Below are 26819 nucleotides of genomic sequence, written 5' to 3'. Positions count from 1 at the left end.
TGATGATAACAATAACAACAGAAAAGTAAATAAGCGAAGAACAGTATATGGAAAGCTCATAGGGAATGGATCGGTGATAGAGAATTATGCCAGATGCGATCGATCATATAACAGTCATAACCTAGGGTGACACAGAACTAGCTCCAATTCATCAATATAATGTAGGCATGTATTCCGAATATAGTCATACGTGCTTATGGAAAAGAACTTTCATGACATCTTTTGTCCTACCCTCCCGTGGCAGCGGGGTCCTAGCAGAAACTAAGGGATATTAAGGCCTCCTTTTAATAGGGTACCGGATCAAAGCATTAACACATAGTGAATACATGAACTCCTGAAACTACGGTCATCACCGGGAGTGGTCCCGATTATTGTCACTTCGGGGTTGCCGGATCATAACACATAGTAGGTGACTATAGACTTGCAAGATAGGATCAAGAACTCTCATATATTCATGAAAACATAATAGGTTCAGATTTGAAATCATGGCACTTGGGCCCTAGTGACAAGCATTAAGCATAGCAAAGTCATAGCAACATCAATCTCAGAACATAGTGGATACTAGGGATCAAACCCTAACAAAACTAACTCGATTACATGATAAATCTCATCCAACCCATCACCGTCCAGCAAGCCTAGGATGGAATTACTCACGCTCAGCAGTGAGCATCATGAAATTGGTGATGGAGGATGGTTGATGATGACGACGGTGACGGATTCCCCTCTCGGAGCCCCGAACGGACTCCAGATCAGCCCTCCCGAGAGAGTTTAGGGCTTGGCGGCGGCTCCATATCGTAAAACGTGATGAAGCCTTCTCCTCTATTTTTTTCTCCCCGAACATGAATATATGGAGTTGGAGTTGAGGTCGGTGGAGCTCCAGGGGGCCCATGAGGCAGGGGGCGTGCCCAGGGGGGCAGGCACGCCCCCACCCTCGTGTCTAGGGTGTGGGCCCCCTGGCCTTGATTCTTTGCAAGTATTTTTTATTATTTCCAAAAATAATCTCCGTGGAGTTTTAGGTCATTTCGAGAACTTATGTTTTTGCACATAAATAACACCATGGCAATTCTACTGAAAACAACATCAGTCCGGGTTAGTTCCATTCAAATCATACAAGTTAGAGCCCAAAACAAGGGCCAAAGTGTTTGGAAAAGTAGATACGACGGAGACATATCAACTCCCCCAAGCTTAAACCTTTGCTTGTCCTCAAGCAATTCAGTTGACAAACTGAAAGTGATAAAGAAAAACTTTTACAAACTCTGTTTGCTCTTGTTGTTGTAAATATGTAAAGCCAACATTCAAATTTTCAGCAAAGATTATGAACTAACCATATTTACAATAACTCTTAGGTCTCATGTTTACTCATATCAATGACATAATCAACTAGCGAGCAATAATAATAAATCTCAGATGACAACACTTTCTCAAAACAATCATAATATGATATAACAAGATGGTATCTCGCTAGCCCTTTCTGAGATCGCAAAACATAAATGCAGAACACCTTTAAAGATCAAGGACTGACTAGACATTGTAATTCATGGTAAAAGAGATCCAGTCAAGTCATACTTAATGTAAACTAACAGTAATGAATGTGAATGACAGCGGTGCTCTCCTACTGGTGCTTCTTAATAAGAGGATGATGACTCAACATAAAAGTAAATAGATAGGCCCTTCGCAGAGGGAAGCAGGGATTTGTAGAGGTGCCAGAGCTCAATTTTGAAATAGAGATGAATAAAATTTTGAGTGGTATACTTTCATTGTCAACATAACAACCAAGAGATGGCGATATCTTCCATGCTACACACATTATAGGCGGTTCCCAAACATAATGGTAAAGTTTATACCCCCCTCCACCAACAAGCATCAATCCATGGCTTGCTCGAAATAATGAGTGCCTCCAACTAACAACAGTCCCAAGGGGAGTTTTGTTTGCAATTATTTTGATTTGATTTGCATAAAGCATGGGACTGGGCATCCCGATGACCAACCATTTTCTCGTGAGTGAGGAGCGGAGTCCACTCCTCTTGAGAATAACCCGCCTAACATGGAAGATACGGACAACCCTAGTTGATACATGAGCTATTCGAGCATACAAAACAGAATGTTTATTTGAAGGTTTAGAGTTTGGCACATACAAATTTACTTGGAACGACAGGTAGATACCGTATATAGGTAGGTATGGTGGACTCATATGGAATAACTTTGGGGTTTATGAAATTGGATGCACAAGCAGTGTTCCCGCTTAGTACAGGTGAAGGCTAGAAAAAGACTGGGAAGCGACCAGCTAGAGAGCGACAACAGTCATGAACATGCATTAAAATTAATCAACACCAAATGCAAGCATGAGTAGGATATAATGCACCATGAACATAAATATTGTAGAGGCTATGTTGATTTTGTTTCAACTACATGCGTGAACATGTACCAAGTCAAGCCACTCGAATCGTTCAAAAGAGGATACCACCCTATCATACCACATCACAACCATTTTAATAGCATGTTGGCACGCAAGGTAAATCATTATAAGCTCCTAGCTAATTAAGCATGGCATAAGCAACTATAATCTCTAATTGTCATTGCAAACATGTTTATTAATAATAGGCTGAATCAGGAACGATGAACTAATCATATTTACAAAAACAAGAGAGGTCGAGTTCATACCAGCTTTTCTCATCTCAATAAGTTCATCATATAATCATCATTATTGCCTTTCACTTGCATGACCGAATGATGTGAATAATAATAACAGTGCACGTGCATTGGACTAAGCTGGAATCTGCAAGCATTCAATAAACAGGAGAAGACAAGGCAATATGGACTCTTGGTTAAATCAACAATAATGCATATAAGACTCACTTCAATAATTTAGTCATCGTCTTCTCCTATCGACCCCCAAAGAAAAGAAAAGAAATAAAACTATTTACACGGGAAAGCTCCCAACAAGCAAAAGAAGAACATGAAATCTTTTTAGGTTTTCTTTTTAATTACTACTACAAGGATAGAAATTAAAGCTAGCTAAAAGCTACAACTATTTTTTGGTTTTTCTTAAGGTTTATCAAACACACAAGAAGAAAGCATAAAAAGGAAATAAAGTAGTATGGATGATACAATGAAAAAGTATGAGCACCGACAACTAGCAATGAGTGTGTGAACATGAATGTAATGTCGGTGGGAAATACGTACTCCCCCAAGCTTAGACTTTTGGCCTAAGTTGGTCTAATGCCACGGATGGCCTGGCGGATATCCAAAGTTGTAGTTGGGGTCGTACTGAGATGCATAGTGAGATTGCCACTGGCTAGCAATCACCTCCGGATCCCACTGGTAATCAGACTATCGTGGAGGCTCAAATTGTGGTTTCGGCTCTGGCTTTGCAGCTGATGTAGGGTTTCGGTAGGCGTGAATGGCCTCCAACGGAACAAGGTACTTGGAAATTATATTTGGGCCTCTCTGCTTCTTCATTTTGCTTTTCCTTCGAGCTTCGGCTCGATGAGCCCCTCAGAAATCTCTTCATTATTTTCTAAAAATTCTGAAATTTTTAGTAACTTCAAATAAAAGTAAACCAAACTCAACAAAATTGATAGCAACTACTCCTACAAGTGCCTAGAGCCTATATCATGCATTAGAACTACTTGGAACCACATAAATTTGACATGCAAGCTCAAGAACATGGTCACCTAGGCAGCACAAATTTGCAATGAATAAAGCACTAGAACAAAAACTAATTGGACCAACGGAGGAGTCAAATACCAAGGAACAATCCCCCAAAGTAGTTTTGTGAGAGGTGCTTTGAGCAAGGAGATCGAAAATCGCAGCAAAATGAGCTAGAACTCGTGCTTGAGCTGGATGGTGTTTTTTTGGGAGGAAGAAGAAGTGTGTGGGTGCAGGAATAAGTGGAGGGGAGCCACCATGGGCCCACGAGGCAGGGGGCGCGCCCAGGGGGGTGGGCGCACCGTGGACCCTCATGGCCAGGTGCTTGCTCCCCCTGCTGTGTTCTCAGTGCCAGATATTCTCAAATATTCCAGAAAAAATCATATTTAAATTTCAGGGCATTTGGAGAACTTTTATTTTTGGGGTATTTTTATATTGCACGGGTAATTTAGAAAACAGACATAAATTACTATTTTTGCTTTATTTAATATAAATAACAGAATGTAAAAAGAGGGTACAGAAGGTTGTGTTTTGTAAATTCATCCATCTCATTCTCATCAAAAGGAATCCACTAACAAGGTTGATCAAGTCTTGTTAACAAACTCTATCCGAGTAACATGGAACCGGAGAATTTTCGAATAACACTAGGTTACCTCAACGGGGATATGCACATCCCCAACAACAAGAATATCATATTTCTTCTTGACAGTAGGAAGAGGAAATTCAAAACCTCCAAAAATAATTGATGGAATTTTTCCAATAGAGTTTATACTATGAACTTGAGGTTGTTTCCTTGGAAAGTGTACCGTATTCTCATTACCATTAACATGAAAAGTGACATTGCCCTTGTTGCAATCAACAACAGCCCCTGTAGTATTCAAAAAGGGTCTTCCAAGAATAATAGACATACTATCGTCCTCAGGAAAATCAAGAATAACAAAGTCCGTTAAAATAATAATGTTTGCAACCACAACAGGCACATCCTCACAAACACTGACAGGTATAGCAGTTGATTTATCAGCCATTTGCAAAGATATTTCGCTAGGTGTCAACTTATTAAAATCAAGTCTACAATATACAGAGAGAGGCATAACACTAACACTGGCTCCAAGATCACATAAAGCAGTTCTAACATAGTTTCTTTTAATGGAGCATGGTATAGTTGGTACTTCGGGATCTCCTAGTTTCTTAGGTATTCCACCTTTAAAAGTATAATAAGCAAGCATGGTGGAAATTTCAGCTTCCGATATCTTTCTTTTATTAGTAACAATTTCTTTCATGTAGTTAGCATAAGGATTCATTTTGAGCATATGAGTTAATCTCATATGCAAAAAGATAGGCCTAATCATTTCAGCAAAGCGCTCAAAATCCTCATCATCCTTTTTCTTGGATGGTTTGGGAGGAAAAGGCATGGGTTTCTGAACCCATGGTTCTCTTTCTTTACCATATTTCCTAGCAACAAAGTCTCTCTTATCATAACATTGATTCTTTGATTGTGGGTTATCAAGATCAACAGCAGGTTCAATTTCTATATCATTATCATTACTAGGTTGAGCATCAACATGAACATCTTTATTAACATTATCACTAGGTTCATGCTCATTACCAGATTGTGTTTCAACATCAAAAATAGAGATATCATTGGGATTCTCAGGGGTGTCAATAACAGGTTCACTAGAAGCATGCACAGTCCTATCATTTTTCTTTTTCTTCCTTTTAGAAGTACTAGGTGCATCTATATTATTTCTCTGAGAATCTTGCTCAATTCTCTTAGGATGGCCTTAGGATACAAAGGTTCCTGGGTCATTTTACCACCTCTAGTCATAACTCTAACAACATTACCATTTTTCTTACTATTTAATTCATTGAGCAAATCATTTTGAGCTTTAAGTACTTGTTCTACTTGAGTGGTAACCATAGAAGCATGTTTACTAATGAGTTTAAGTTCACCTTTAACTCTAGACATATAATCACCCAAGTGTTCAATCATATAAGCATTTTGTTTCAATTGTCTACCAAAATAAGCATTTAAGTCTTCTTGCTTAACCATAAAGTTACCAAACTCATCCAAACATTGGCTAGCAAACTTAGTAGGAGGAATTTCAGCTTTATCATATATATATATATATATATATATATATAGAGAGAGAGAGAGAGAATTTACCTTTACTACACGTGTCGGGTTATCAAGACCATGTGTTTCTTCAATAGGCAGTAAATTAAGACCATGTATTTCTTCAATAGGAGGTAAATTCTTAACATCTTCAGCTTTAATACCCTTTTCTTTCATAGATTTATTTGCCTCTTGCATATCTTCAGGACTGAGAAATAGAACACCTCTTTTTCTTTGGAGTTGGTTTAGGAATAAGCTCAGGAGTTGGCTCAGGAGCTGGCTCAGGAAGTGTCCAATTATTTTCATTTGTCAACATATTATTCAATAGAATTTCAGCTTCATCCGGTGTTCTTTCCCTGAAAACAGAACCAACACAACTATCCAGGTAATCTCTGGAAGCATCGGTTAGTCCATTATAAAAGATATCAAGTATTTCATTTTTCTTTAGAGGGTGATCAGGCAAAGCATTAAGTAATTGGAGAAGCCCCCCCAAGCTTGTGGGAGACTCTCTTCTTCAATTTGCACAAAATTATATATATCCCTTAAGGCAGCTTGTTTCTTATGAGCAGGGAAATATTTAGCAGAGAAGTAATAAATCATATCCTGGGGACTACGCACACAACCAGGATCAAGAGAATTAAACCATATCTTAGCATCACCCTTTAATGAGAACGGAAATATTTTAAGGATATAAAAGTAGCAAGTTCTCTCATCATTAGTGAACAGGGTGGTTATATCATTTAATTTAGTAAGATGTGCCACAATAGTTTCAGATTCATAACCATCAAAAGGATCAGATTCAACCAAAGTAATTATATCAGGATCAACAGAGAATTCATAATCCTTATCAGTAACAAAGATAGGTGAAGTAGCATAAGCAGGATCATATTTCATTCTAGCATTCAGAGTTTTTTGTTTAAGCTTAGCTAATAATTTCTTAAGATCACTCCTATCATTGCGAGCAAGAAAATCTCTAGCAGTTTCTTCATCCATAACATAGCCCTCAGGCACAATAGGCAATTCGTATTTATTAGGAGAGCCTTCATCATCACTTTCATCAATATTATCAGTTCCAATAATTTCATTCTCTCTAGCCCTAGCAAGTTGTTCATCAAGAAATTCACCAAGTGGCATAGTAGTATCTAGCATAGAAGTAGTTTCATCATAAGTATCATGCATAGCAGAAAGTGGCATCATCAATAATATGCGACATATCAAAATTAATAGCAGAGGTAGGTTTAGGTGTTGCAAGATTACTCAAAACAGAAGGTGCATCAAGTGCAGAGCTAGATGGCAGTTCCTTACCTCCCCTCGTAGTTGAGGGATAAATTTTTGTTTTCGCATCTTTCAAGTTCTTCATAGTGACCAGCAGATGTAAATCCCAAGTGACTAAAAGAATAGAGCTATGCTCCCCGGCAACGGCGCTAGAGAATAGTCTTGATAACCCACAAGTATAGGGGATCACAACAGTTTTCGAGGGTAGAGTATTCAACCCAAATTTATTGATTCGACACAAGGGGAGCCAAATAATATTCTCAAGTATTAGCAGCTGAGTTGTCAATTCAACCACACCTGGAAACTTAATATCTACAGCAAAGTATTTAGTAGCAAAGTAATATGATAGTAGTGGTAACGATAGCAAAAGGTAACGGTAGCAAAAGTAATATTTTTGGTGTTTTATAGTGATGATAACAATAGCAACGGAAAAGTAAATAAGCGAAGAACAATATATGGAAAGCTCGTAGGCAATGGATCGGTGATAGAGAATTATGCCGGATGCGATCGATCATGTAACAGCCATAACCTAGGGTGACACAGAATAGCTCCAATTCATCAATGTAATGTAGGCATGTATTCCGAATATAGTCATACGTGCTTATGGAAAAGAACTTGCATGGCATCTTTTGTCCTACCCTCCCGTGGCAGCGGGGTCCTAGCGGAAACTAAGGGATATTAAGGCCTCCTTTTAATAGAGTACCGGACCAAAGCATTAACACATAGTGAATACATGAACTCCTCAAACTATGGTCATCACCGGGAGTGGTCCCGATTATTGTCACTTCGGGGTTGCCGGATCATAACACATAGTAGGTGACTATAGACTTGCAAGATAGGATCAAGAACTCTCATATATTCATGAAAGCATAATAGGTTCAGATCTGAAATCATGGCACTCGGGCCCTAGTGACAAGCATTAAGCATAGCAAAGTCATAGCAACATCAATCTCAGAACATAGTGGATACTAGGGATCAAACCCTAACAAAACTAACTCGATTACATGATAAATCTCATCCAACCCATCACCGTCCAGCAAGCCTACGATGGAATTACTCACGCACGGCGGTGAGCATCATGAAATTGGTGATGGAGGATGGTTGATGATGACGACGGCGATGGATTCCCCTCTCCGGAGCCCCAAACAGACTCCAGATCAGCCCTCCGGAGAGAGGTAAGGGCTTGGCGGCGGCTCAGTATCGTAAAACGTGATGAATCCTTCTCCTCTATTTTTTTCTCCCCAAACACGAATATATGGAGTTGGAGTTGAGGTCGGTGTAGCTCCAGGGGGCCCACGAGGCAGGGGGGCACGCCCCCACCCTCGTGGCTAGGGTGTGGTCCCCCTGGCCTTGATTCTTTGCCAGTATTTTTTATTATTTCCAAAAATAATCTCCGTGGAGTTTCAGGTCATTCCGGGAACTTTTGTTTCTGCACGTAAATAACACCATGGCAATTCTGCTGAAAATAGCGTCAATCCGTATTATCTCCATTCAAATCATACATGTTAGAGTCCAAAACAAGGGCAAAAGTGTTTGGAAAAGTAGATATGCCAGAGACGTATCACTCGTCATGTCCGTGATCATATCCGGGACTCCGAACTCATAATACCGATCGTCACAGAACTTTAAGCATGCGGACCCTACGGGTTCGAGAACTATGTAGACATGACCGAGACACGTCTTCATTCAATAACCAATAGCGGAACCTGTATGATCATATTGGTTCCTACATATTCTACAAAGATCTTTATCGGTCAAACCGCATAACAATATACTTTGTTCCCTTTGTCATCGGTAAGTTACTTGCCCGAGATTCGATCGTCGGTATCTTAATACCTAGCTCAATCTCGTTACTGGAAAGTCTCTTTACTCGTTTCATAGTGCATCATCCTGTAACTAACTCATTAGTCGCATCGCTTGCAAGGCTTATAGTTATGTGCATTACCGAGAGGGCCCAGAGATACCTCTCCGACAATCGGAGTGACAAATCCTATTCTTGATCTATTCCAACTCAACAAACACCATCGGAGACACCTGTAGAGCACCTTTATAATCACCCAGTTACATTGTGACATTTGGTAGCACACAAAGTGTTCTTCCGGTATTCGGGAGTTGCATAATCTCATAGTCATAGGAACATGTATAAGTCATGGAAAAAGCAATAGCACTAAACTAAACGATCAAGTGCTAAGCTAACGCAATGGGTCAAGTCAATCATATCATTCTCCTAATGCTGTGATCCTGTTAATAAAATGACAACTCATGTCTATGGCTAGGAAACTCAACCATCTTTGATCAACGAGCTAGTCAAGTAGAGGCATACTAGTGGCACTATGTTTGTCTATGTATTCACACATGTATTATGTTTGTCAGGACCCCGATTCCAAGTCACACTGATCTAGCCTGTAATACCTCATATCACTTTGCGGCCTCACGCACGGTATTCCCACGGGTGTCGCCTTACCATGGCCTGGGACTGTTTGCGCCTTTTGGCTCACGTATATGATAGTGTCGCTAGCATCCATATGACAGAGAACCTGGGCCGACATGACTAGTCGTGAACCCAAAGTGGCACTAACTTACAGGGACAGACATACATGAATCAACCTCAAGCATGTCGGTCAATAGCGTATGAATCCGGGCTATAGCAACTAGGCTAACAGGACTCCGGTAAACCGGGCTGTAGAAGGCTAACAGGACTCCGGATGTCTCCGCGTGACATTTCCCCGAAGGGTCAGACACAGGAACAAAGTGAATCACATGCCGGCTAGTCTAAGTGTTCCGAAGTAGTAGTGCTGGGCTAGCAGGACTCCGGTGAACCGGGCTATAGCGGACTACTATGGCTCATGGAAGCACAAGACTACATTTCCCCATAAGAGAGGCTACCAAGGATAAACGACTAGGTTGTCGGATCCCACACATACCAAGCATTTCAAACATACACACAATATGCTCGATATGTGTAAATACAACATGGCATCACAACAAAACTCTACAACTCAAAGCACTTCATTTAGAAGGCTCCAGAGAGCCTTACATCATATGTTCATACAGGTAGGGGTCACACGACCCGACACTCAAGTCATACAAACATACAAGCACATGCGGAAGCAAACTTGTCTGAGTACAGACAACTAGAAAGCAAGAAGGTTTGACGAAGCTTGTCTATCTACAAGGCCCTTCATGGCTCAGGATCACCACCTGGGTGGCAAGTCACTCGTCAACGTCGAGATCTACTTAGAACCCATCGGAGGGGGCGGTGTTCTCTTCTGCAACAGTAATTAAGCAAACATGAGTACAAAGGTACTCAACAAGTCTTACAACAGATCCTACTATACATGCAACATTCTCAAGAAGGATAGTGGGGTTATTGCAGCAGGATAGCTTTGACTCTTAGCTAAGCTATCCTACGAGGCAGCAACTTGTAAATGTTTTGCTCACACGAGTCCACTACTCACCACAACAATACACCACCGAGGATCCTCCTCCGCCATCCTACGGAAGGGCCATCCACAACACTCACACTTATCTTGAGGCTTTTAGGAGTATCCATTTACTTGTCTATGAACTGTATAGGCAACCAAGTAGTCCTTTACCACGGACGCGGCTATTCGAATAGATGATGTTAACCCTGCAGGGGTGTACTTCTTCATACACGCTCTCACCACTTATCGTCGTTTACACGACATGTACTCGGCAACATTCAAGCGCAAGCCCAATGAGGGTGTCGGCCACGGCCTACCTAAACCAAGTCTCTAGTACAGGTTTATCGCCTATCTAGGTTCCATCTGCAGGGAGTCCGGCCGAGGTTTCCACATACGGCCCCGAACGATGTGTACAGGGTTCCTGAGACACCAAACGGGCGACTCGGTACATCGTGCCACGGTGTATCTACCGCATCATAGCCCACCCCTAGGGTCAGTGCTACGCACGGATGCCAACACATATCCTATAAACACCAGAAACTAGTTACAACTCCTGGACAGAGGGCTAGGGTGGTTAAGAAGCCGAGAGAGTCCATTGGTTTTGGGCCCAATGCATGGTAGTAGCTGGTTCTTAAATCACACATACAGATCTTGGTGCTTAAGGACGGTTCCAATGAAACAACACACCATGTACTCCTACATGTCCTCTCACTGATACCTTTACCAAATCGTGTTCAACACACCACTCACATTACCAACATATCCATTTCACTCTAGCCCATCACCCAGATGAACCAGACCTGACACGACTCTAAGCATAGCAGGCATAGCAAGGTAGGAAACACAGACATGGCTCAATCAACTCCTACACATGCTAGTGGGTTTCATCTAGTTACTGTGGCAATGACAGGTCATGCAGAGGAAATGGGTTCAACTACCGCAGCACACAATAGTTTGAAACGTTGTTGTCTTAATGTAGTAAATGAGAGCAGGAGCGAGAACATGGGATTGTATCGATATGATCAATGTGGCTGCTTGCCTGATGGAGTGGTAGTAGGGTACTGCCCTTCAGTCGGATATTCGTAGGTATCCTCGGAGGCAGAACCTACCACGAAAGACACAACGGAACACAATCACCACATGGCAATATGCAACAATATGATGCATGCTATGACATGGCAATATGGGTGTGTTTTGGCTAATGCATTGTAAAACAGGTTGGTTTGAGTCCATTTGAATCAAAGATTCAAATAAAAGCTCATGATATGAAGTCATATTAGTGCATTAGCTTGTTTCACTTAAACAACAAGGTTAAAATGTTCTGACATGCATGAAAACATTACAGATGGAAAGATTGGATTTTTATGATCATTTTTCATATATAAATCTTTGCATTTGGAGTTACAGATTAATTTCTATGAAATTTTGAAGTTTAGAACATTTTCTGGAATTTCCTGTATAAGAATAAATCGAGTAAATGATTACTTCATCAGCATTGCGTCAGGGTGATGTCAGCAGTCAACGAGGACGGTCCAGGTCAAACCTGACCAGTGGGTCCTGTGTGTCAGTGTCATTAGTTTAACTAATTTTTAGTTAGTCCTAATCCTAACTTAATTAGCAGGCGGGTCCCACTTGTCATAGACCCAGGGGGGTCAAACTGGTCCTACCCGGAGTTAAACTTGGTCAGTGGGGTCAAACTCGCCGGTGTTTAGCCGCCGATGAGGCCAAACGCGGCGGGGCAGTGCGGGATTCGTGCTCCGGCGACCAAATCGACGGCGGAGCACATCTACGTGATGCGGGGAGTGAGCCGCGTCGAGTGCTGGCAGTGGGTGGAGCTGGGGTGGCCGAAAACGTCGCCGGCGACGAGTGTGGCGGCGGCCGGATCTCGGACGAGCTCGAACTCGCCGCTAGGAGGCACGGCGAGGTGCATGGAGTGGTGCTACGGGCTCCTGCGAGTGCGGTGAAGACGGTGGCGTGCTCGGTTTCGAGCCAACGTGGCTGTGGCCACGACGGCGACGTGCGGTGGCGGCGGCGGGTGCGGCCGAGCTTGGTGCGGTCGCTTCTGTGCTCGAGAAGGCAAACAGAGAGGAGGAGGAGGTAGCAGGGCTCACGGCAATCCCAACGAGGCAGATGACGAGGTCGGGGACGAGCTGATGCGGTGATGACGGCGAAGGGGATCTCTGGTGGCGTTCGGTGAAGGCGAGGTTGAAGAAGATGGAGTAGAGCGTGCGAGCGCTCGGGGCACGGCTAGCTCGACGAAGCAGACGACTGCGGAGCTCATGGACACGGCAACACGGCGCGGGGATGACGGTGGACGCGAGTTTCACGGTGGCGCGGGCGCGACAGCGTTGGCCATGGCAAGGAGAGGGCGAGAGAGAGGAGCAGGGGGAGAGTGAGGTGTCCAGGCGGTCAAGCGGGCGACGTGGAGGCCGTCCAGTGATACGTCTCCGTCGTATCTACTTTTCCAAACACTTTTGCCCTTATTTTGGACTCTAACTTGCATGAATTGAATGGAACTAACGCGGACTGACACTGTTTTCAGCAGAATTACCATGGTGTTATTTATGTGCAGAAACAAACATTCTCAGAATGACCTGAAACTTCACAGAGCAACCTTTTGGAAAATATAAAAAATACCTGCAAAAGATGAAGGCCAGGGGGCCCACCACCTGTCCACGAGGGTGGGGGCGCGCCTGCCCCCCTAGGGCGCGCCCCCCTACCTAGTGGGCCCCCTGGAGCTCCTCCGACTCCGAATCCAACTCTATATATTGTGTTTCAGGGAGAAAAAAATCAAGGAAAAAGATTCATCGCGTTTTACGATACGGAGCCGCCGCCAAGCCCTAAATCCTCTCGGGAGGGCTGATCTTGAGTCCGTTCGGGGCTCCGGAGAGGGGAATCCGTCGCCATCATCATCATCAACCATCCACCATCACCAATTTCATGATGCTCACCGCCGTGCGTGAGTAATTCCATTGTAGGCTTGCTGGACGGTGATGGGTTGGATGATATTTATCATGTAATCGAGTTAGTTTTGTTAGGGTTTGATCCCTAGTATCCACTATGTTCCGAGATTGATGTTGCTATGACTTTGCTATGCTTAATGCTTGTCACTAGGGCCCGAGCGCCATGATTTCAGATCTGAACCTATTATGTTTTCATCAATATATGAGAGTAGGGGGCGCGCCCTAGGGGGGTGGGGCGCCCCTGCCTCGTGACCACCTCGGGCACTGGTTCGCATTGATTTTCCTTCCGAATTTTCCATATTTTCCAAAAATAAGCTCCATCCATTTTTATCCCGTTTGGACTCCGTTTGATATGGATATTCCGCGAAACCAAAAATATGCAACAGACAGGAACTGGCACTGGGCACTGGATCAGTATGTTAGTCCCAAAAATAATATAAAAAGTTGCCAAAAAGTATATGAAAGTTGAATAATATTGGCATGGAACAATAAAAAATTATGGATACGACGGAGACGTATCAGCATCCCCAAGCTTAATTCCTGCTCGTCCTCGAGTAGGTAAATGATAAAAAAAAGATAATTTTTGATGTGGAATGCTACCTAGCATAATCTTGATCATATGTCTAATCATGGCATGAATATTAAAATACGAGTGATTCAAAGCAATAGTCTATCATTTGACATAAAAACAATAATACTTCAAGCCTACTAATAAAGCAATCATGTCTTTTCAAAATAACATGGCCAAAGAAAGTTATCCCTACAAAATCATATAGTCTGGCTATGCTCCATCTTCACCACACAAAATATTCACATCATGCACAACCCCGATGACAAGCCAAGCAATTGTTTCATACTTTTGACGTTCTCAAACCTTTTCAACTTTCACGCAATACATGAGCGTGAGCCATGGACATATCACTATAGGTGGAATAGAATGGTGGTTGTGGAGAAGACAAAAAAGAGAAGATAGTCTCACATCAACTAGGCGTATCAATGGGCTATGGAGATGCCCATCAATAGATATCAATGTGAGTGAGTAGGGATTGCCATGCAATGGATGCACTAGAGCTATAAGTGTATGAAAGCTCAAACTGAAACTAACTGGGTGTGCATCCAACTTGCTTGCTCATGAAGACCTCGGGCATTTGAGGAAGCCCATCATCGGAATATACAAGACAAGTTATATAATGAAAATTCCCACTAGTATATGAAAGTGATAACTCAAGAAACTCTCTATATGAAGAACATGGTGCTACTTTGAAGCACAAGTGTGGTAAAAGGATAGTAGCACTGCCCCTTCTCTCTTTTTCTTTCATTTTTTTTGTTTTTCTTTCATTTTTTTATTTTTTGGTGGGCTTCTTTGGCCTCTTTTATTTGGGCTTCTTTGGCCTCTTTTATTTTTTTGTAAAGTCCGGAGTCTCTTCCCTACTTATGGGGGAATCATAGTCTCCATCATCCTTTCCTCACTGGGGCAATGCTCTGATAATGATGATCATCACACTTTTATTTACTTACAACTCAATGTCTTGAACAAAGTATGACTCTATATGGATGCCTTCGGTGGTGTACCGGGATGTGCAATGATCTAGCGTAGCAATGACATCAAAAAACGGACAAGCCATGAAAACATCATGCTAGCTATCTTACGATCATGCAAAGCAATATGACAATGAATGCTCAAGTCATGTATATGATGATGGAAGTTGCATGGCAATATATCTCGGAATGGCTATGGAAATGCCATAATAGGTAGGTATGGTGGCTGTTTTGAGGAAGGTATATGGTGGGTTTATGGTACTGGCGAAAGTTGCGCGGTACTAGAGAGGCTAGCAATGATGGAAGGGTGAGAGTGTGTATAGTCCATGGACTCAACATTAGTCATAAAGAACTCACATACTTATTGCAAAAATCTATTAGTCATCAAAACAAAGTACTACGCGCATGCTCCTAGGGGGATAGATTGGTAGGAAAAGACCATCGCTCGTCCCCGACCGCCACTCATAAGGAAGACAATCAATAAATAAATCATGCTCCGACTTTGTTACATAACGGTTCACCTTATGTGCATGCTACGGGAATCACAAACCTCAACACAAGTATTTCTACAATCCACAATTACCCACTAGCATGACTCTAATATTACCATCTCTATATCGCAAAACTATTGCAAGGAATCAAACATATCATATTCAGTGATCTACAAGTTTTATGTAGGATTTTATGACTAACCATGTGAATGACCAAGTCCTGTCATCTCTCTAAATAGATATAAGTGAAGCAAGAGAGTTTAATTCTTTCTACAACAGATATGCCCACACTCTAACAAATATAAGTGAAGCAAAAGAGCATTCTACAAATGGCGGTTGTCTATGTAAAGAGGAACATGCAATCCAAACTTCAAATGATATAAGTGAAGCACATGAAGCATTCTATAAAGCCATACTCAAAAGATATAAGTGAAGTGCAAAGAGCATTCTATAAATCAACCAAGGACTATCTCATACCAGCATGGTGCATAAAAGAAAAATGAAAACTAAATGCAAAATACGCTCCAAGATTGCACATATCGCATGAACGAAACGAATCCGAAAACATACCGATACTTGTTGAAGAAAGAGGGGATGCCTCCCCAGCATCCCCAAGCTTAGACGCTTGAGTCTCCTTGAATATTTACTTGGGGTGCCTAGGGCATCCCCAAGCTTGAGCTCTTGCCTCTCTTCCTTCTTCTCACATCGAGACCTTCTCAATCATCGAACACTTCATCCACACAAAACTTCAACAGAAACTCGGTAAGATCCGTTAGTATAATAAAGCAAATCACTACTCTTAGTACTGTTGCAAACCAATTCATATTTTGTTTTTGCATTGTGTCTACTGTAATATAACTTTTTCATGGCTTAATCCACTGATATAAATTGATAGTTTAACAAGCAAACTATGCATCAAAAACAGAATCTGTCTAAAACATAACAGTCTGTAATAATATGAACATTCACCATACTTCTGATACTTGAAAAATTCTACAAAAATTAGGAAAAATAAACAATTTGTATAGGAAGACAGTACAGAAAGAATCAGAACTATTTGATGTTCCAACTAAAAATGTAAAATCGCGCACTACAGCCAAAGTTTCTGTCCTGCACCGTACAAACCATCAAGCAAATGTAAACATCCTAAAGGCAAACCTTGGGACATTATTTTTATAATACAATGGAATTGTACAAGGGGATAATTATTTTTGTTGAAAAGTTTCTGTAATTAAGATTCACAAAGTTCCCATGGGCATGAACAAAGTTCAAGGACGTCCCCCATTTTCACAATGCTCGTCTCTATCACTTTCACTTTCCTTTTTGAAAAAGTTTTAGGTTCCCCTCTTTATTTTTGTTGTTTTTAAACTATATGAAAGCACTCAACAGAATTAAATGGCTCTCTAAAACTTCCGGGTTGTCTCCCCGGCAACAGCGCCAGAAAAAGGTCTTGATAACCCACAAGTATAGGGGATCAATAGTAGCCTCTTTCGATAAGTAAGAGTGTCGAACCCAACGAGGAGCTAAAGGTAGAACAAATATTCCCTCAAGTTCTATCGACCACCAATACAAATCTACGCATGCTTGACGTTCGCTTTACCTAGAACAAGTATGAAACTAGAAGTACTTTGTAGGTGTTTTTGGGTAAGCTTGCAAGAAAGTAAAGAACACGAAAATAAAAGCTAGGGCCTGTTTAGATGAAGACACAACTAAATTAGTTTTAGTAGAGAGATTTTGTCAACAAGAAAGTTATTTGTCCCTAGGCAATCGATAACTAGACCGGTAATCATTATTGCAATTTTATTTGAGGGAGAGGCATAAGCTAACATACTTTCTCTACTTGGATCATATGCACTTATGATTGGAACTCTAGCAAGCATCCGCAACTACTAAAGATTCATTAAGGTAAAACCCAACCATAGCATTAAAGCATCAAGTCCCCTTTATCCCATACGCAAACAACCTACTTACTCGGGTCTGTGCTTCTGTCACTCACGCCACCCACCATAAGCAAATCATAAGCATATTGCAAACCCTACAGCGGGAATCCCTCAGGCTTGCGCGACACGAAGAGCACCATAGGACAACACCAATAATAAAACATACAACTCAAACCAATCACGATCATCAAATAGCCATTAGGACAAAACAGATCTACTCAAACATCATAGGATAGCCATACATCATTGGGAAATAATATATAGTGTTGAGCACCATGTTTAAGTAGAGATTACAGCGGGTAAGAGAGAGGTTACACCGCTGCATAGAGGGGGGAAGAGTTGGTGATGATGGCGGTGAAGTTGTTGGTGAAGATGGCGGTGATGATGATGGCCCCGGCAGCGCTCCGGCGCCACCGGAAGCAAGGGGGAGAGGGCCCCCTTCTTCTTCTTCTTCCTTGACCTCCTCCCTAGATGGGAGAAGGGTTTCCCCTCTGGTCCTTGGCTCCCATGGCGTGGGAGGGGCGAGAGCCCCTCTGAGATTGGATCTATCTCTCTGTCTCTCTCTGTTTCCGCGTTCTCTTCTGGTTCTGTTTCACCATTTCGTATATATATGGAGATCCGTAACTCCGATTGGCCTGAAACCTTCACCGTGATTTTTTCCCGAATATTAGCTTTCTTGCGGCAAAAGAAGAGCGTCAACCGCCTTTCGGTGGGCTCACGAGGGTAGGGGGCGCGCCCTAAGGGGGGGGGGGGGCGCCCCCTGCCTCGTGACCACCTCGGGCACTGGTTCGCGTTGATTTTCCTTCCGAATTTTCCATATTTTCCAAAAATAAGCTCCGTCCATTTTTATCCCGTTTGGACTCCATTTGATATGGATATTCTGTGAAACCAAAAACATGCAATAGACAGGAACTGACACTGGGCACTGGATCAATATGTTAGTCCCAAAAATAATATAAAAAGTTGCCAAAAAGTATATGAAAGTTGAATAATATTGGCATGGAACAATCAAAAATTATAGATACGACGGAGACGTATCAATATCTGCTTATCATTATGAAGAACTTGAAAGATCCAAGAACCAAGATTTATCCCTCAACTACGAGGGAAGGTAAGGAACTGCCATCTAGCTCTGCACTTGATTCACCTTCTGTTTTGAGTAAGCTTGCGACACCTAAACCTTCTTCTGCTATTCGCTCTGATATGTCACATGTTATTGATGATGCCACTTCTGCTATACATGATACTTATGATGAAACTACTTCTATGCTTGATACTACTGTGCCACTTGGTGATTTTCTTGATGAACAAATTGCTAGGGCTAGAGAGATTGAAAATATTGAATCTGATAATACTGATGAAAGTGATGATGAAGAATCACTTGTTATTCCTAAGGGTTATGTTTTTGATTATTCCTAAGGGTTATGTTTTTGATCTAGAAGCTTCTTTAGCTATTTTAGCTTGCAAAGATAGAAATGAACTCAAAAGGTTATTAACTAAATGGAATAAGCAATCTCTAAATGCTAGATGAAACCTGACCCTGCTTTTGCTACTTCACCTATCTGTGTTACCGATAAGGATTATGAATTCTCTGTTGATCCTAATATAATTACTTTGGTTGAATCTGATCCTTTTCATGGCTATGAATCTGAAACTGTTGTGGCACATCTTACTAAATTAAATGATATAGCCACCCTGTTCACTAATGATGAGAGAACTCGCTACTTTTATATCCTTAAAATATTTCCGTTCTCATTAAAGGGTGATGCTAAGATATGATTTAATTCTCTTGATCCTGGTTGTGTGCGTAGTCCCCAGGATATGATTTATTACTTCTCTGCTAAATATTTCCCTGCTCATAAGAAACAAGCTGCTTTAAGGGGTATATATAATTTTGCGCAAATTGAAGAAGAGAGTCTCCCACAAGCTTGGGGGAGGCTTCTCCAATTAGTTAATGCTTTGCCTGATCATCCTCTTAAGAAAAATGAAATACTTGATATCTTTTATAATGGACTAACCGATGCCTCCAGAGATTACTTGGATAGTTGTGCTGGTTCTGTTTTCAGGGAAAGAACACCAGATGAAGCTGAAATTCTATTGAACAATATGTTGGCAAATGAAAATAATTGATACCTCCGGAGCCAGTTCCTAAACCAACTCCGAAGAAGAGGGTATTCTATTTCTCAGTCCTGAAGATATGCAAGAGGCAAAGAAATCTATGAAAGAAAAAGGTATTCAAGCTAAAGATGTTAAGAATTTACCTCCTATTGAAGAAATACACGGTCTTAATTTACCGCCTATTGAAGAAACATATGATCTTAATCCTTTACCTATTGAAGAAACTCATGGTATTTATAACCTGACACAGGTAGTAAAGGTAAATTCTCTCTATAGATATGATAAAGCTGAAATCCCATTTACAAATTTGCTAGCCCATGCTTAGATGAGTTTGATAAATTTATGGCTAAGCAAGAAGATTTTAATGCTTATTTTGGTAGACAATTGAAATACAATTCATATATGCTTGAACACTTGGGTGATTATATGGCTAATGTCAAAGGTGAACTTAAACTTATTAGTAAACATGCTTCTATGGTTACCACTCAAGTAGAACAAGTACTTAAGGCTCAAAATGATTTGCTCAATGAATTAAATAGTAAGAATAATGATCATATTGTTAGAGTTATGACTAGAGGTGGTAGAATGACTCAGGAACCTTTGTATCCTGAAGACCATCCTAGAGAATTGAGCAAGATTCTCAGAGAAATAATATATATGCACCTAGTTCTTCTAAAAAGAAGAAAAAGAAAAATGATAGGACTTTGCATGCTTCTAGTGAACCTATTACTGAAACCCCTGAGAATCCAAATGATATTTCTATCTCTGATGCTGAAACACAATCTGGTAATGAACCTAAAACTAGTGATAATGTTAATGATAATGTTCATGATGATGCTCAACCTAGTAATGATAATGATATAGAAATTGAACCTGCTGTTGATCTTGATAACCCACAATCAAAGAATCAATGATATGATAAGAAAGACTTTGTTGCTAGGAAATATGGTAAAGAAAGAGAGCCTTGGGTTCAGAAACGCATGCCTTTTCCTCCCAAACCATCCAGGAAAAAGGATGATGAGGATTTTGAGCGCTTTGCTGAAATGATTAGACCTATCTTTTTGCGTATGTGATTAACTGATATGCTTAAAACCAATCCTTATGCTAAGTACATGAAAGATATTATTACAAATAAAAGAAAGATACCGGAAGCTGAAATTTCCACCATGCTTGCTAATTATACTTTTAAGGGTGGAATACCAAAGAAACTTGGAGATCCAGGAGTACCTACTATACCATGCTCCATTAAAAGAAACTATGTTAAAACTGCTTTATGTGATCTTGGAGTCGGTGTTAATGTTATGCCTCTCTCTTTATACCGTAGACTTGATTTGAATAAGTTGACACCTACTGAAATATCTTTGCAAATGGCTGATAAATCAACTGCTATACCTGTCGGTATTTGTGAGGACGTGCCTGTTGTAGTTGCCAACGTTACTAATTTAACGGAATTTGTTATTCTTGATATTCCCGAGGATGATAGTATGTCTATTATTCTTGGAAGACCCTTTTTGAACACTGCAGGGGCTGTTATTGATTGCACTAAAGGCAATGTCACTTTCCATGTTAATGGTAATGAGCATATGGTACACTTTCCGAGGAAACAACCACAAGTTCATAGTATTGACTCTACTGGAAAAATTCCATCGATTATATTTGGAGGTTTTGAGTTTCCTCTTCCTACTGTCAAGAAGAAATATGATATTCTTATTATTGGGGATGTGCATATCCCCGTTGAGGTAACATAGTGTTATTCAAAATTTCTCCGGTTTCATGTTATTCGGAATGAGTTCGTTAACAAGACTTGATCAACCTTGTTAGTGGATACCTTTTGATGATCATGAGATGGATGAAACAAGAAGGCACAACCTTCTGTACCCCACTTTTACTTTCTGTTATTTATATTAAATAAAATAAAAATAATATTTTCCGTCTGTTATCTGATTATTCGTGCAATATAAAAATACCTCGAAAATAAAAGTTCTCCAAATGCCCTAAAATTTAATAATGATTTTTTCCAGAATATTTGAGAATATTTGGCACTGAGAACAAAGCAGGGGGGGTCAACCACCTGCCCACGAGGGTGGAGGGCGCGCCCTACCCCCCTGTGCGCACCCCTGCCTCATGGGCCCATGGTGGCCCTCCTCCACTTATTCTTCCACCCCTACACTTCTTTTTCCTCCCATAAACATGAATAACCAGCTCAAACCCGAGTCCAAGCTCGTTTTGCTGCCATTTTCGATCTCCTTGCTCAAAGCACCTCTCACAAAATTGCTTGGGGAGATTGTTCCTTGCTATGTGACTCCTCCATTGGTCCAATTAGTTTTTGTTCTAGTGCTTTATTCATTGCAAATTTTTGCTGCTTAGGTGACCCTGTTCTTGAGCTTGCATGTCAAATTTATATGGTCAAAAGTAGTTTTGATGCATGATATAGGCTCTAGGCACTTGTAGGAGTAGTTGTTATCAATATTATTGAGTTTGGTTCACTTTTATTTTGAAGTTACTAAAAATTTCAGAAATCTTTCAGAGCAAGAAATATGCTTAGGAAAATGTTCCAAGGTGGTTCTTCAAGGAAGCAAGGATCCAGGCTTGCAATGCGTGATGCTGATGACGAGCCACCAAGATATGCTCCAGTGTGTCTTTGTGAATGGCCTTCTGAGAACTTTATGGATCAAGCGGGAATTAAAGAAGAATTTAATGCATATTTGCGTAACTTTGATCTTGTGAGCTTCGAGGAAGAGAAGTGCAACCAATATCACAATCTCACTAGTTCCTTTGTGAGGAGGTTTGAATTTTCAACTTCACGTAAATCTCCAACTGTCCTATTTGATCTTTATGATAATTCTTACACTATGGACTTAGAGGATTTTACCACTGCTTGCAAACTTCCACAATGGGGTAGTATAAGGGTTCCTCGCAAATCTGAATTTAGAGATTTTCTTGCTAGTATAACTGTGGGGGAATCTAGAGATATAACACGAGCTACCATAGGGAGCATTCACTTTCCTGCTATACATTATTTTGCTCTCTTAATAGGTAGATGCATTAATGGTAAAGATGAGGCATGTCACATGTGTGTCCCTGACCTCAGTATTCCTAGGAGTGTTGTGTTAGGAGACAAACCTTATAATTTGGGAGCCATTGTTGCACGTAGGTTGCATCTTAATAGATTTAATGGAGATTTCTTTGGTGGAATTTATGCAACCCGCATAGCTAATTTTCTTGGTGTAGCCATACGCGAAGATGATATTGAATTACCTCCTGCTTACCTAGATTTTAATGCTATGGTTCACCACCAGTTTGTCGAGAGGAATGAATCACCTCTCCTATATCGCTTAATCTTCGACAGACGCCGTGCTGTCCATATTAATCTCCCTGCTCCTACCTTCTTTGATTATCAGGCAAGAGGAAGATACGTCATTACCAGATAGGAGGCAGATGAGTACGAGAGGAGGGCGGAGGCCGCTCGTCGCCACGCTGTAGCTCAGGAGGCGATAGCCGCTGCATCTCAGTATGACCCCAACTTCTACTACGGATATCAGCCAGGCCAACCGTGGCCATAGACCAACTTAGGCCAAAAGCCTAAGCTTGGGGGAGTACGTATTTCTCACCGACAATACATTCATGTTCACACACTCATTGCTAGATGTCGGTGCTCATACTTTTTCATTGTATCATCCATGCTAGTTTATTTTCCTTTTTATGCCTTCTTCTTGTGTGTTTAATAAACCTTAAGAAAAAACAAAAAAATTAGTTGTAGCTTTTAATTAGTTTACTTTCCATGCTTGTAGTAGTAATTAAAAAGAAAACCCAAAAAGATTTCCTGTTCTTCTTTTGCTTGTTGGGAGCTTCCCCGTGTAAATAGTTTTATTTCTTTTCTTTTCTTTGGGGGTCGATAGGAGAAGACCATAATTAAATTATTGAAGTGGCTCTTATATGCATTATTGTTGATCTGACAAAAGAGCCCATATTGCCTTGTCTTCTCCTGTTTATTGAATGCTTGCAGATTCCATCTTAGTCCAATAGACGTGCACTATTATTAGTATTCACATCATTCGATCGTGCAAGTGAAAGGCAATTATGATGTTATATGATGGACTGACTGAGATGGGAAAAGCTGGTATGAACTCGACCTCTTTTGTTTTTGTAAATATGATTAGTTCATCGTTCCTGATTCAGCCTATTATGAATAAACATGTTTGCAATGACAACTAGAGATCATAGTTTCTTGTGCCATGCTTGATTAGCTATGAGTTATAATGGTTTACCTTGCGTGCCAACATGCTATCAAAATGGTTATGATGTGGTATGATAGGGTGGTATCCTCCTCTGAATGATTTAAGTGACTTGACTTGGCACATGTTCACGCATGTAGTTGAAATAAAATCAACATAGCCTTCACGATATTTATGTTCATGGTGGATTATATCCTACTTATGCTTGCATCTGGTGTCAATTAATTTTAATGCATGTTCATGATCGTTGTCGCTCTCTAGCTGGTCGCTTCCCAGTCTTTTGCTAGCCTTCACCTGTACTAAGAGGGAATACTGCTTGTGCATTCAACTCCATAAACCCCAAAGTTATTCCAAATGAGTCCACTATACCTACCTATATACGATATCTACCTGCCGTTCCAAGTAAATTTGCATGTGCCAAACTCTAAACCTTCAAATAAATATCATGTTTTGTATGCTCGAATAGCTCATGTATCAACTAGGGCTGTCCATATCTTCCATGTTAGGTGGGTTATTCTCAAGAGGAGTGGACTCCGCTCCTCACTCACGAGATAAATGGTTGGTCACCGGGATGCCCAGTCCCATGCTTTATGCAAACTAAATCAAAATAATTGCAAACAAAACTCCCCCTGGGACTCTTGTTAGTTGGAGGCACTCGTTGTTTCGAGCAAGTCGTGGATTGATCCTTGTTGGTGGAAGGGGGAGTATAAACTTTACCATTCTATTTGGGAACCGCCTATAATGTGTGTAGCATGGAAGATATTGCCATCTCTTGGTTGTTATGTCGACAATGGAAGTATATCACTCAAAATATTATTCACCTCTGTTTCAAAAACGAGCTCTGGCAACGCTACAAATCCCTGCTCCCCTCTGCGAAGGGCCTATCTATTTACTTTTATGTTGAGTCATCACCCTCTAATTAAAAAGCACCACTTAGAGAGCACCACTGTCATTTGCATTCATTATTGTTAGTTTACATTGGGTATGACTTGACTGGATCTCCTTTACCATGAATTACAATGTCTAGTCAGTCCTTGGTCTTTAAAGGTGCTCTGCATTTATGTTTTGCGATCTCAGAAAGGGCTAGCGAGATAACATCTTGTTATATCATATTATGATTGTTTTGAGAAAGTGTTGTCATCCAAGATTTATTATTATGACTCGCTAGTTGATTATGCCATTGATATGAGTAAACTTGAGACCTATGCGTTATTGTGAATGTGGTTAGTTATAATCTTTGCTGAAAACTTGAATGCTGGATTTACATATTTACAATAACAAGAGCAAACAGAGTTTGTAAAAGTTTTTCTTTATCACTTTCAGTTTGTCAACTGAATTGCTTGAGGACAAGCAAAGGTTTAAGCTTGGGGGAGTTGATACGTATCCGTTCTATCTACTTTTCCAAACACTTTTACCCTTGTTTTGGACTCTAACTTGCATGATTTGAATGGAACTAACCTGGACTGGCGCTGTTTTCAGCAGAATTACCATGGTGTTATTTATGTGCAGAAACAAACGTTCTCGGAATGACCTGAAACTTCACGGAGCAACTTTTTGGAAAATATAAAAAATACCTGCAAAAGATGAAGGCCATGGGCCCACCACCTGTCCACGAGGGTGGGGGGCGCGCCCCTACCTCGTGGGCCCCCTGGAGCTCATTTGACTCCAACTCCAACTCTATATATTGTGTTTCGGGGAGAAAAAACCAGGGAAAAAGATTCATCGTGTTTTACGATACGGAGCCGCCGCCAAGCCCTAAAAACTCTCGGGAGGGCTGATCTAGAGTCCGTTCGGGGCTCCGGAGAGGGGAACCCATCACCATCGTCATCATCAACCATCCTCCATTACCAATTTCATGATGCTCACCGCCGTGCGTGAGTAATTCCGTTGTAGGCTTGCTGGACGGTGATGGGTTGGATGAGATTTATCATGTAATCGAGTTAGTTTTGTTAGGGTTTGATCCCTAGTATCCACTATGTTCTGAGTTGATGTTGCTATGACTTTGCTATGCTTAATGCTTGTCACTAGGGCCCGAGTGCCATGATTTCAGATCTGAACCTATTATGTTTTCATCAATATATGAGAGTTCTTGATCCTATCTTGCAAGTCTATAGTCACCTACTATGTGTTATGATCCGTTAACCCCGAAATGACAATAATCGGGATACTTACCGGTGATGACCGTAGTTTGAGGAGTTCATGTATTCACTATGTGTTAATGCTTTGTTCCGGTACTCTATTAAAAGGAGGCCTTAATATCCCTTAGTTTCCGTAAGGACCCCGCTGCCACAGGAGGGTAGGACAAAAGATGTCATGCAAGTTCTTTTCCATAAGCACGTATGACTATATTCGGAATACATGCCTACATTACATTGATGAACTGGAGCTAGTTCTGTGTCACCCTTGGTTATGTTTGTTACATGATGAACCGCATTCGACATAATTCTCCATCACTGATCCATTGCCTACGAGCTTTTCATATATTGTTCTTCGCTTATTTACTTTTCCGTTGCTATTGCTATCATCACTACAAAATACCCAAAACATTAATTTTACTATTGTTACCTTTTGCTATCGTTACCACTACTATCATATTACTTTACTACTAAACACTTTGCTGCAGATATTATGTTTCCAGGTGTTGTTGAATTGACAACTCAGCTGCTAATACTTGAGAATATTCTTTGGCTCCTCTTGTGTCGAATCAATAAATTTGGGTTGAATACTCTACCCTCAAAAACTGTTGCGATCCCCTATACTTGTGGGTTATCATCCAGCGCGATCAGGGGCAAGCGGCAAGCAGCTGGCACTGTGACGAGCTCGGCGGCGTCGGGGTGTCCCTCCTGCCTGCCTGGCAAAGAAGAAGCAGCTGGCTGGCATGGGTCAGCACAGTCCTGGGCCGCCAGGTGGGCCGGGAGGTGGTGTCGGATTTCGGGTTCCGGCAGACCCTTGAGGTTCTTACACTGGGGTGTGCGCGGAGATTTCGCCTCCTACCTACCTGCACCCCTCTGCCTCGCTAAGATCTAAGCTAAGGAAAGAACAACACAAGAGACACAGGGTTTATACTGGTTC

The sequence above is a fragment of the Triticum aestivum genome, chromosome 1A (assembly GCF_018294505.1).
Source record: "Triticum aestivum cultivar Chinese Spring chromosome 1A, IWGSC CS RefSeq v2.1, whole genome shotgun sequence".
Classification (NCBI taxonomy): Eukaryota; Viridiplantae; Streptophyta; class Magnoliopsida; order Poales; family Poaceae; genus Triticum; species Triticum aestivum.
The sequence above is the reverse complement of the archived record's forward strand: the minus strand, read 5'-3'. Positions refer to the sequence as shown.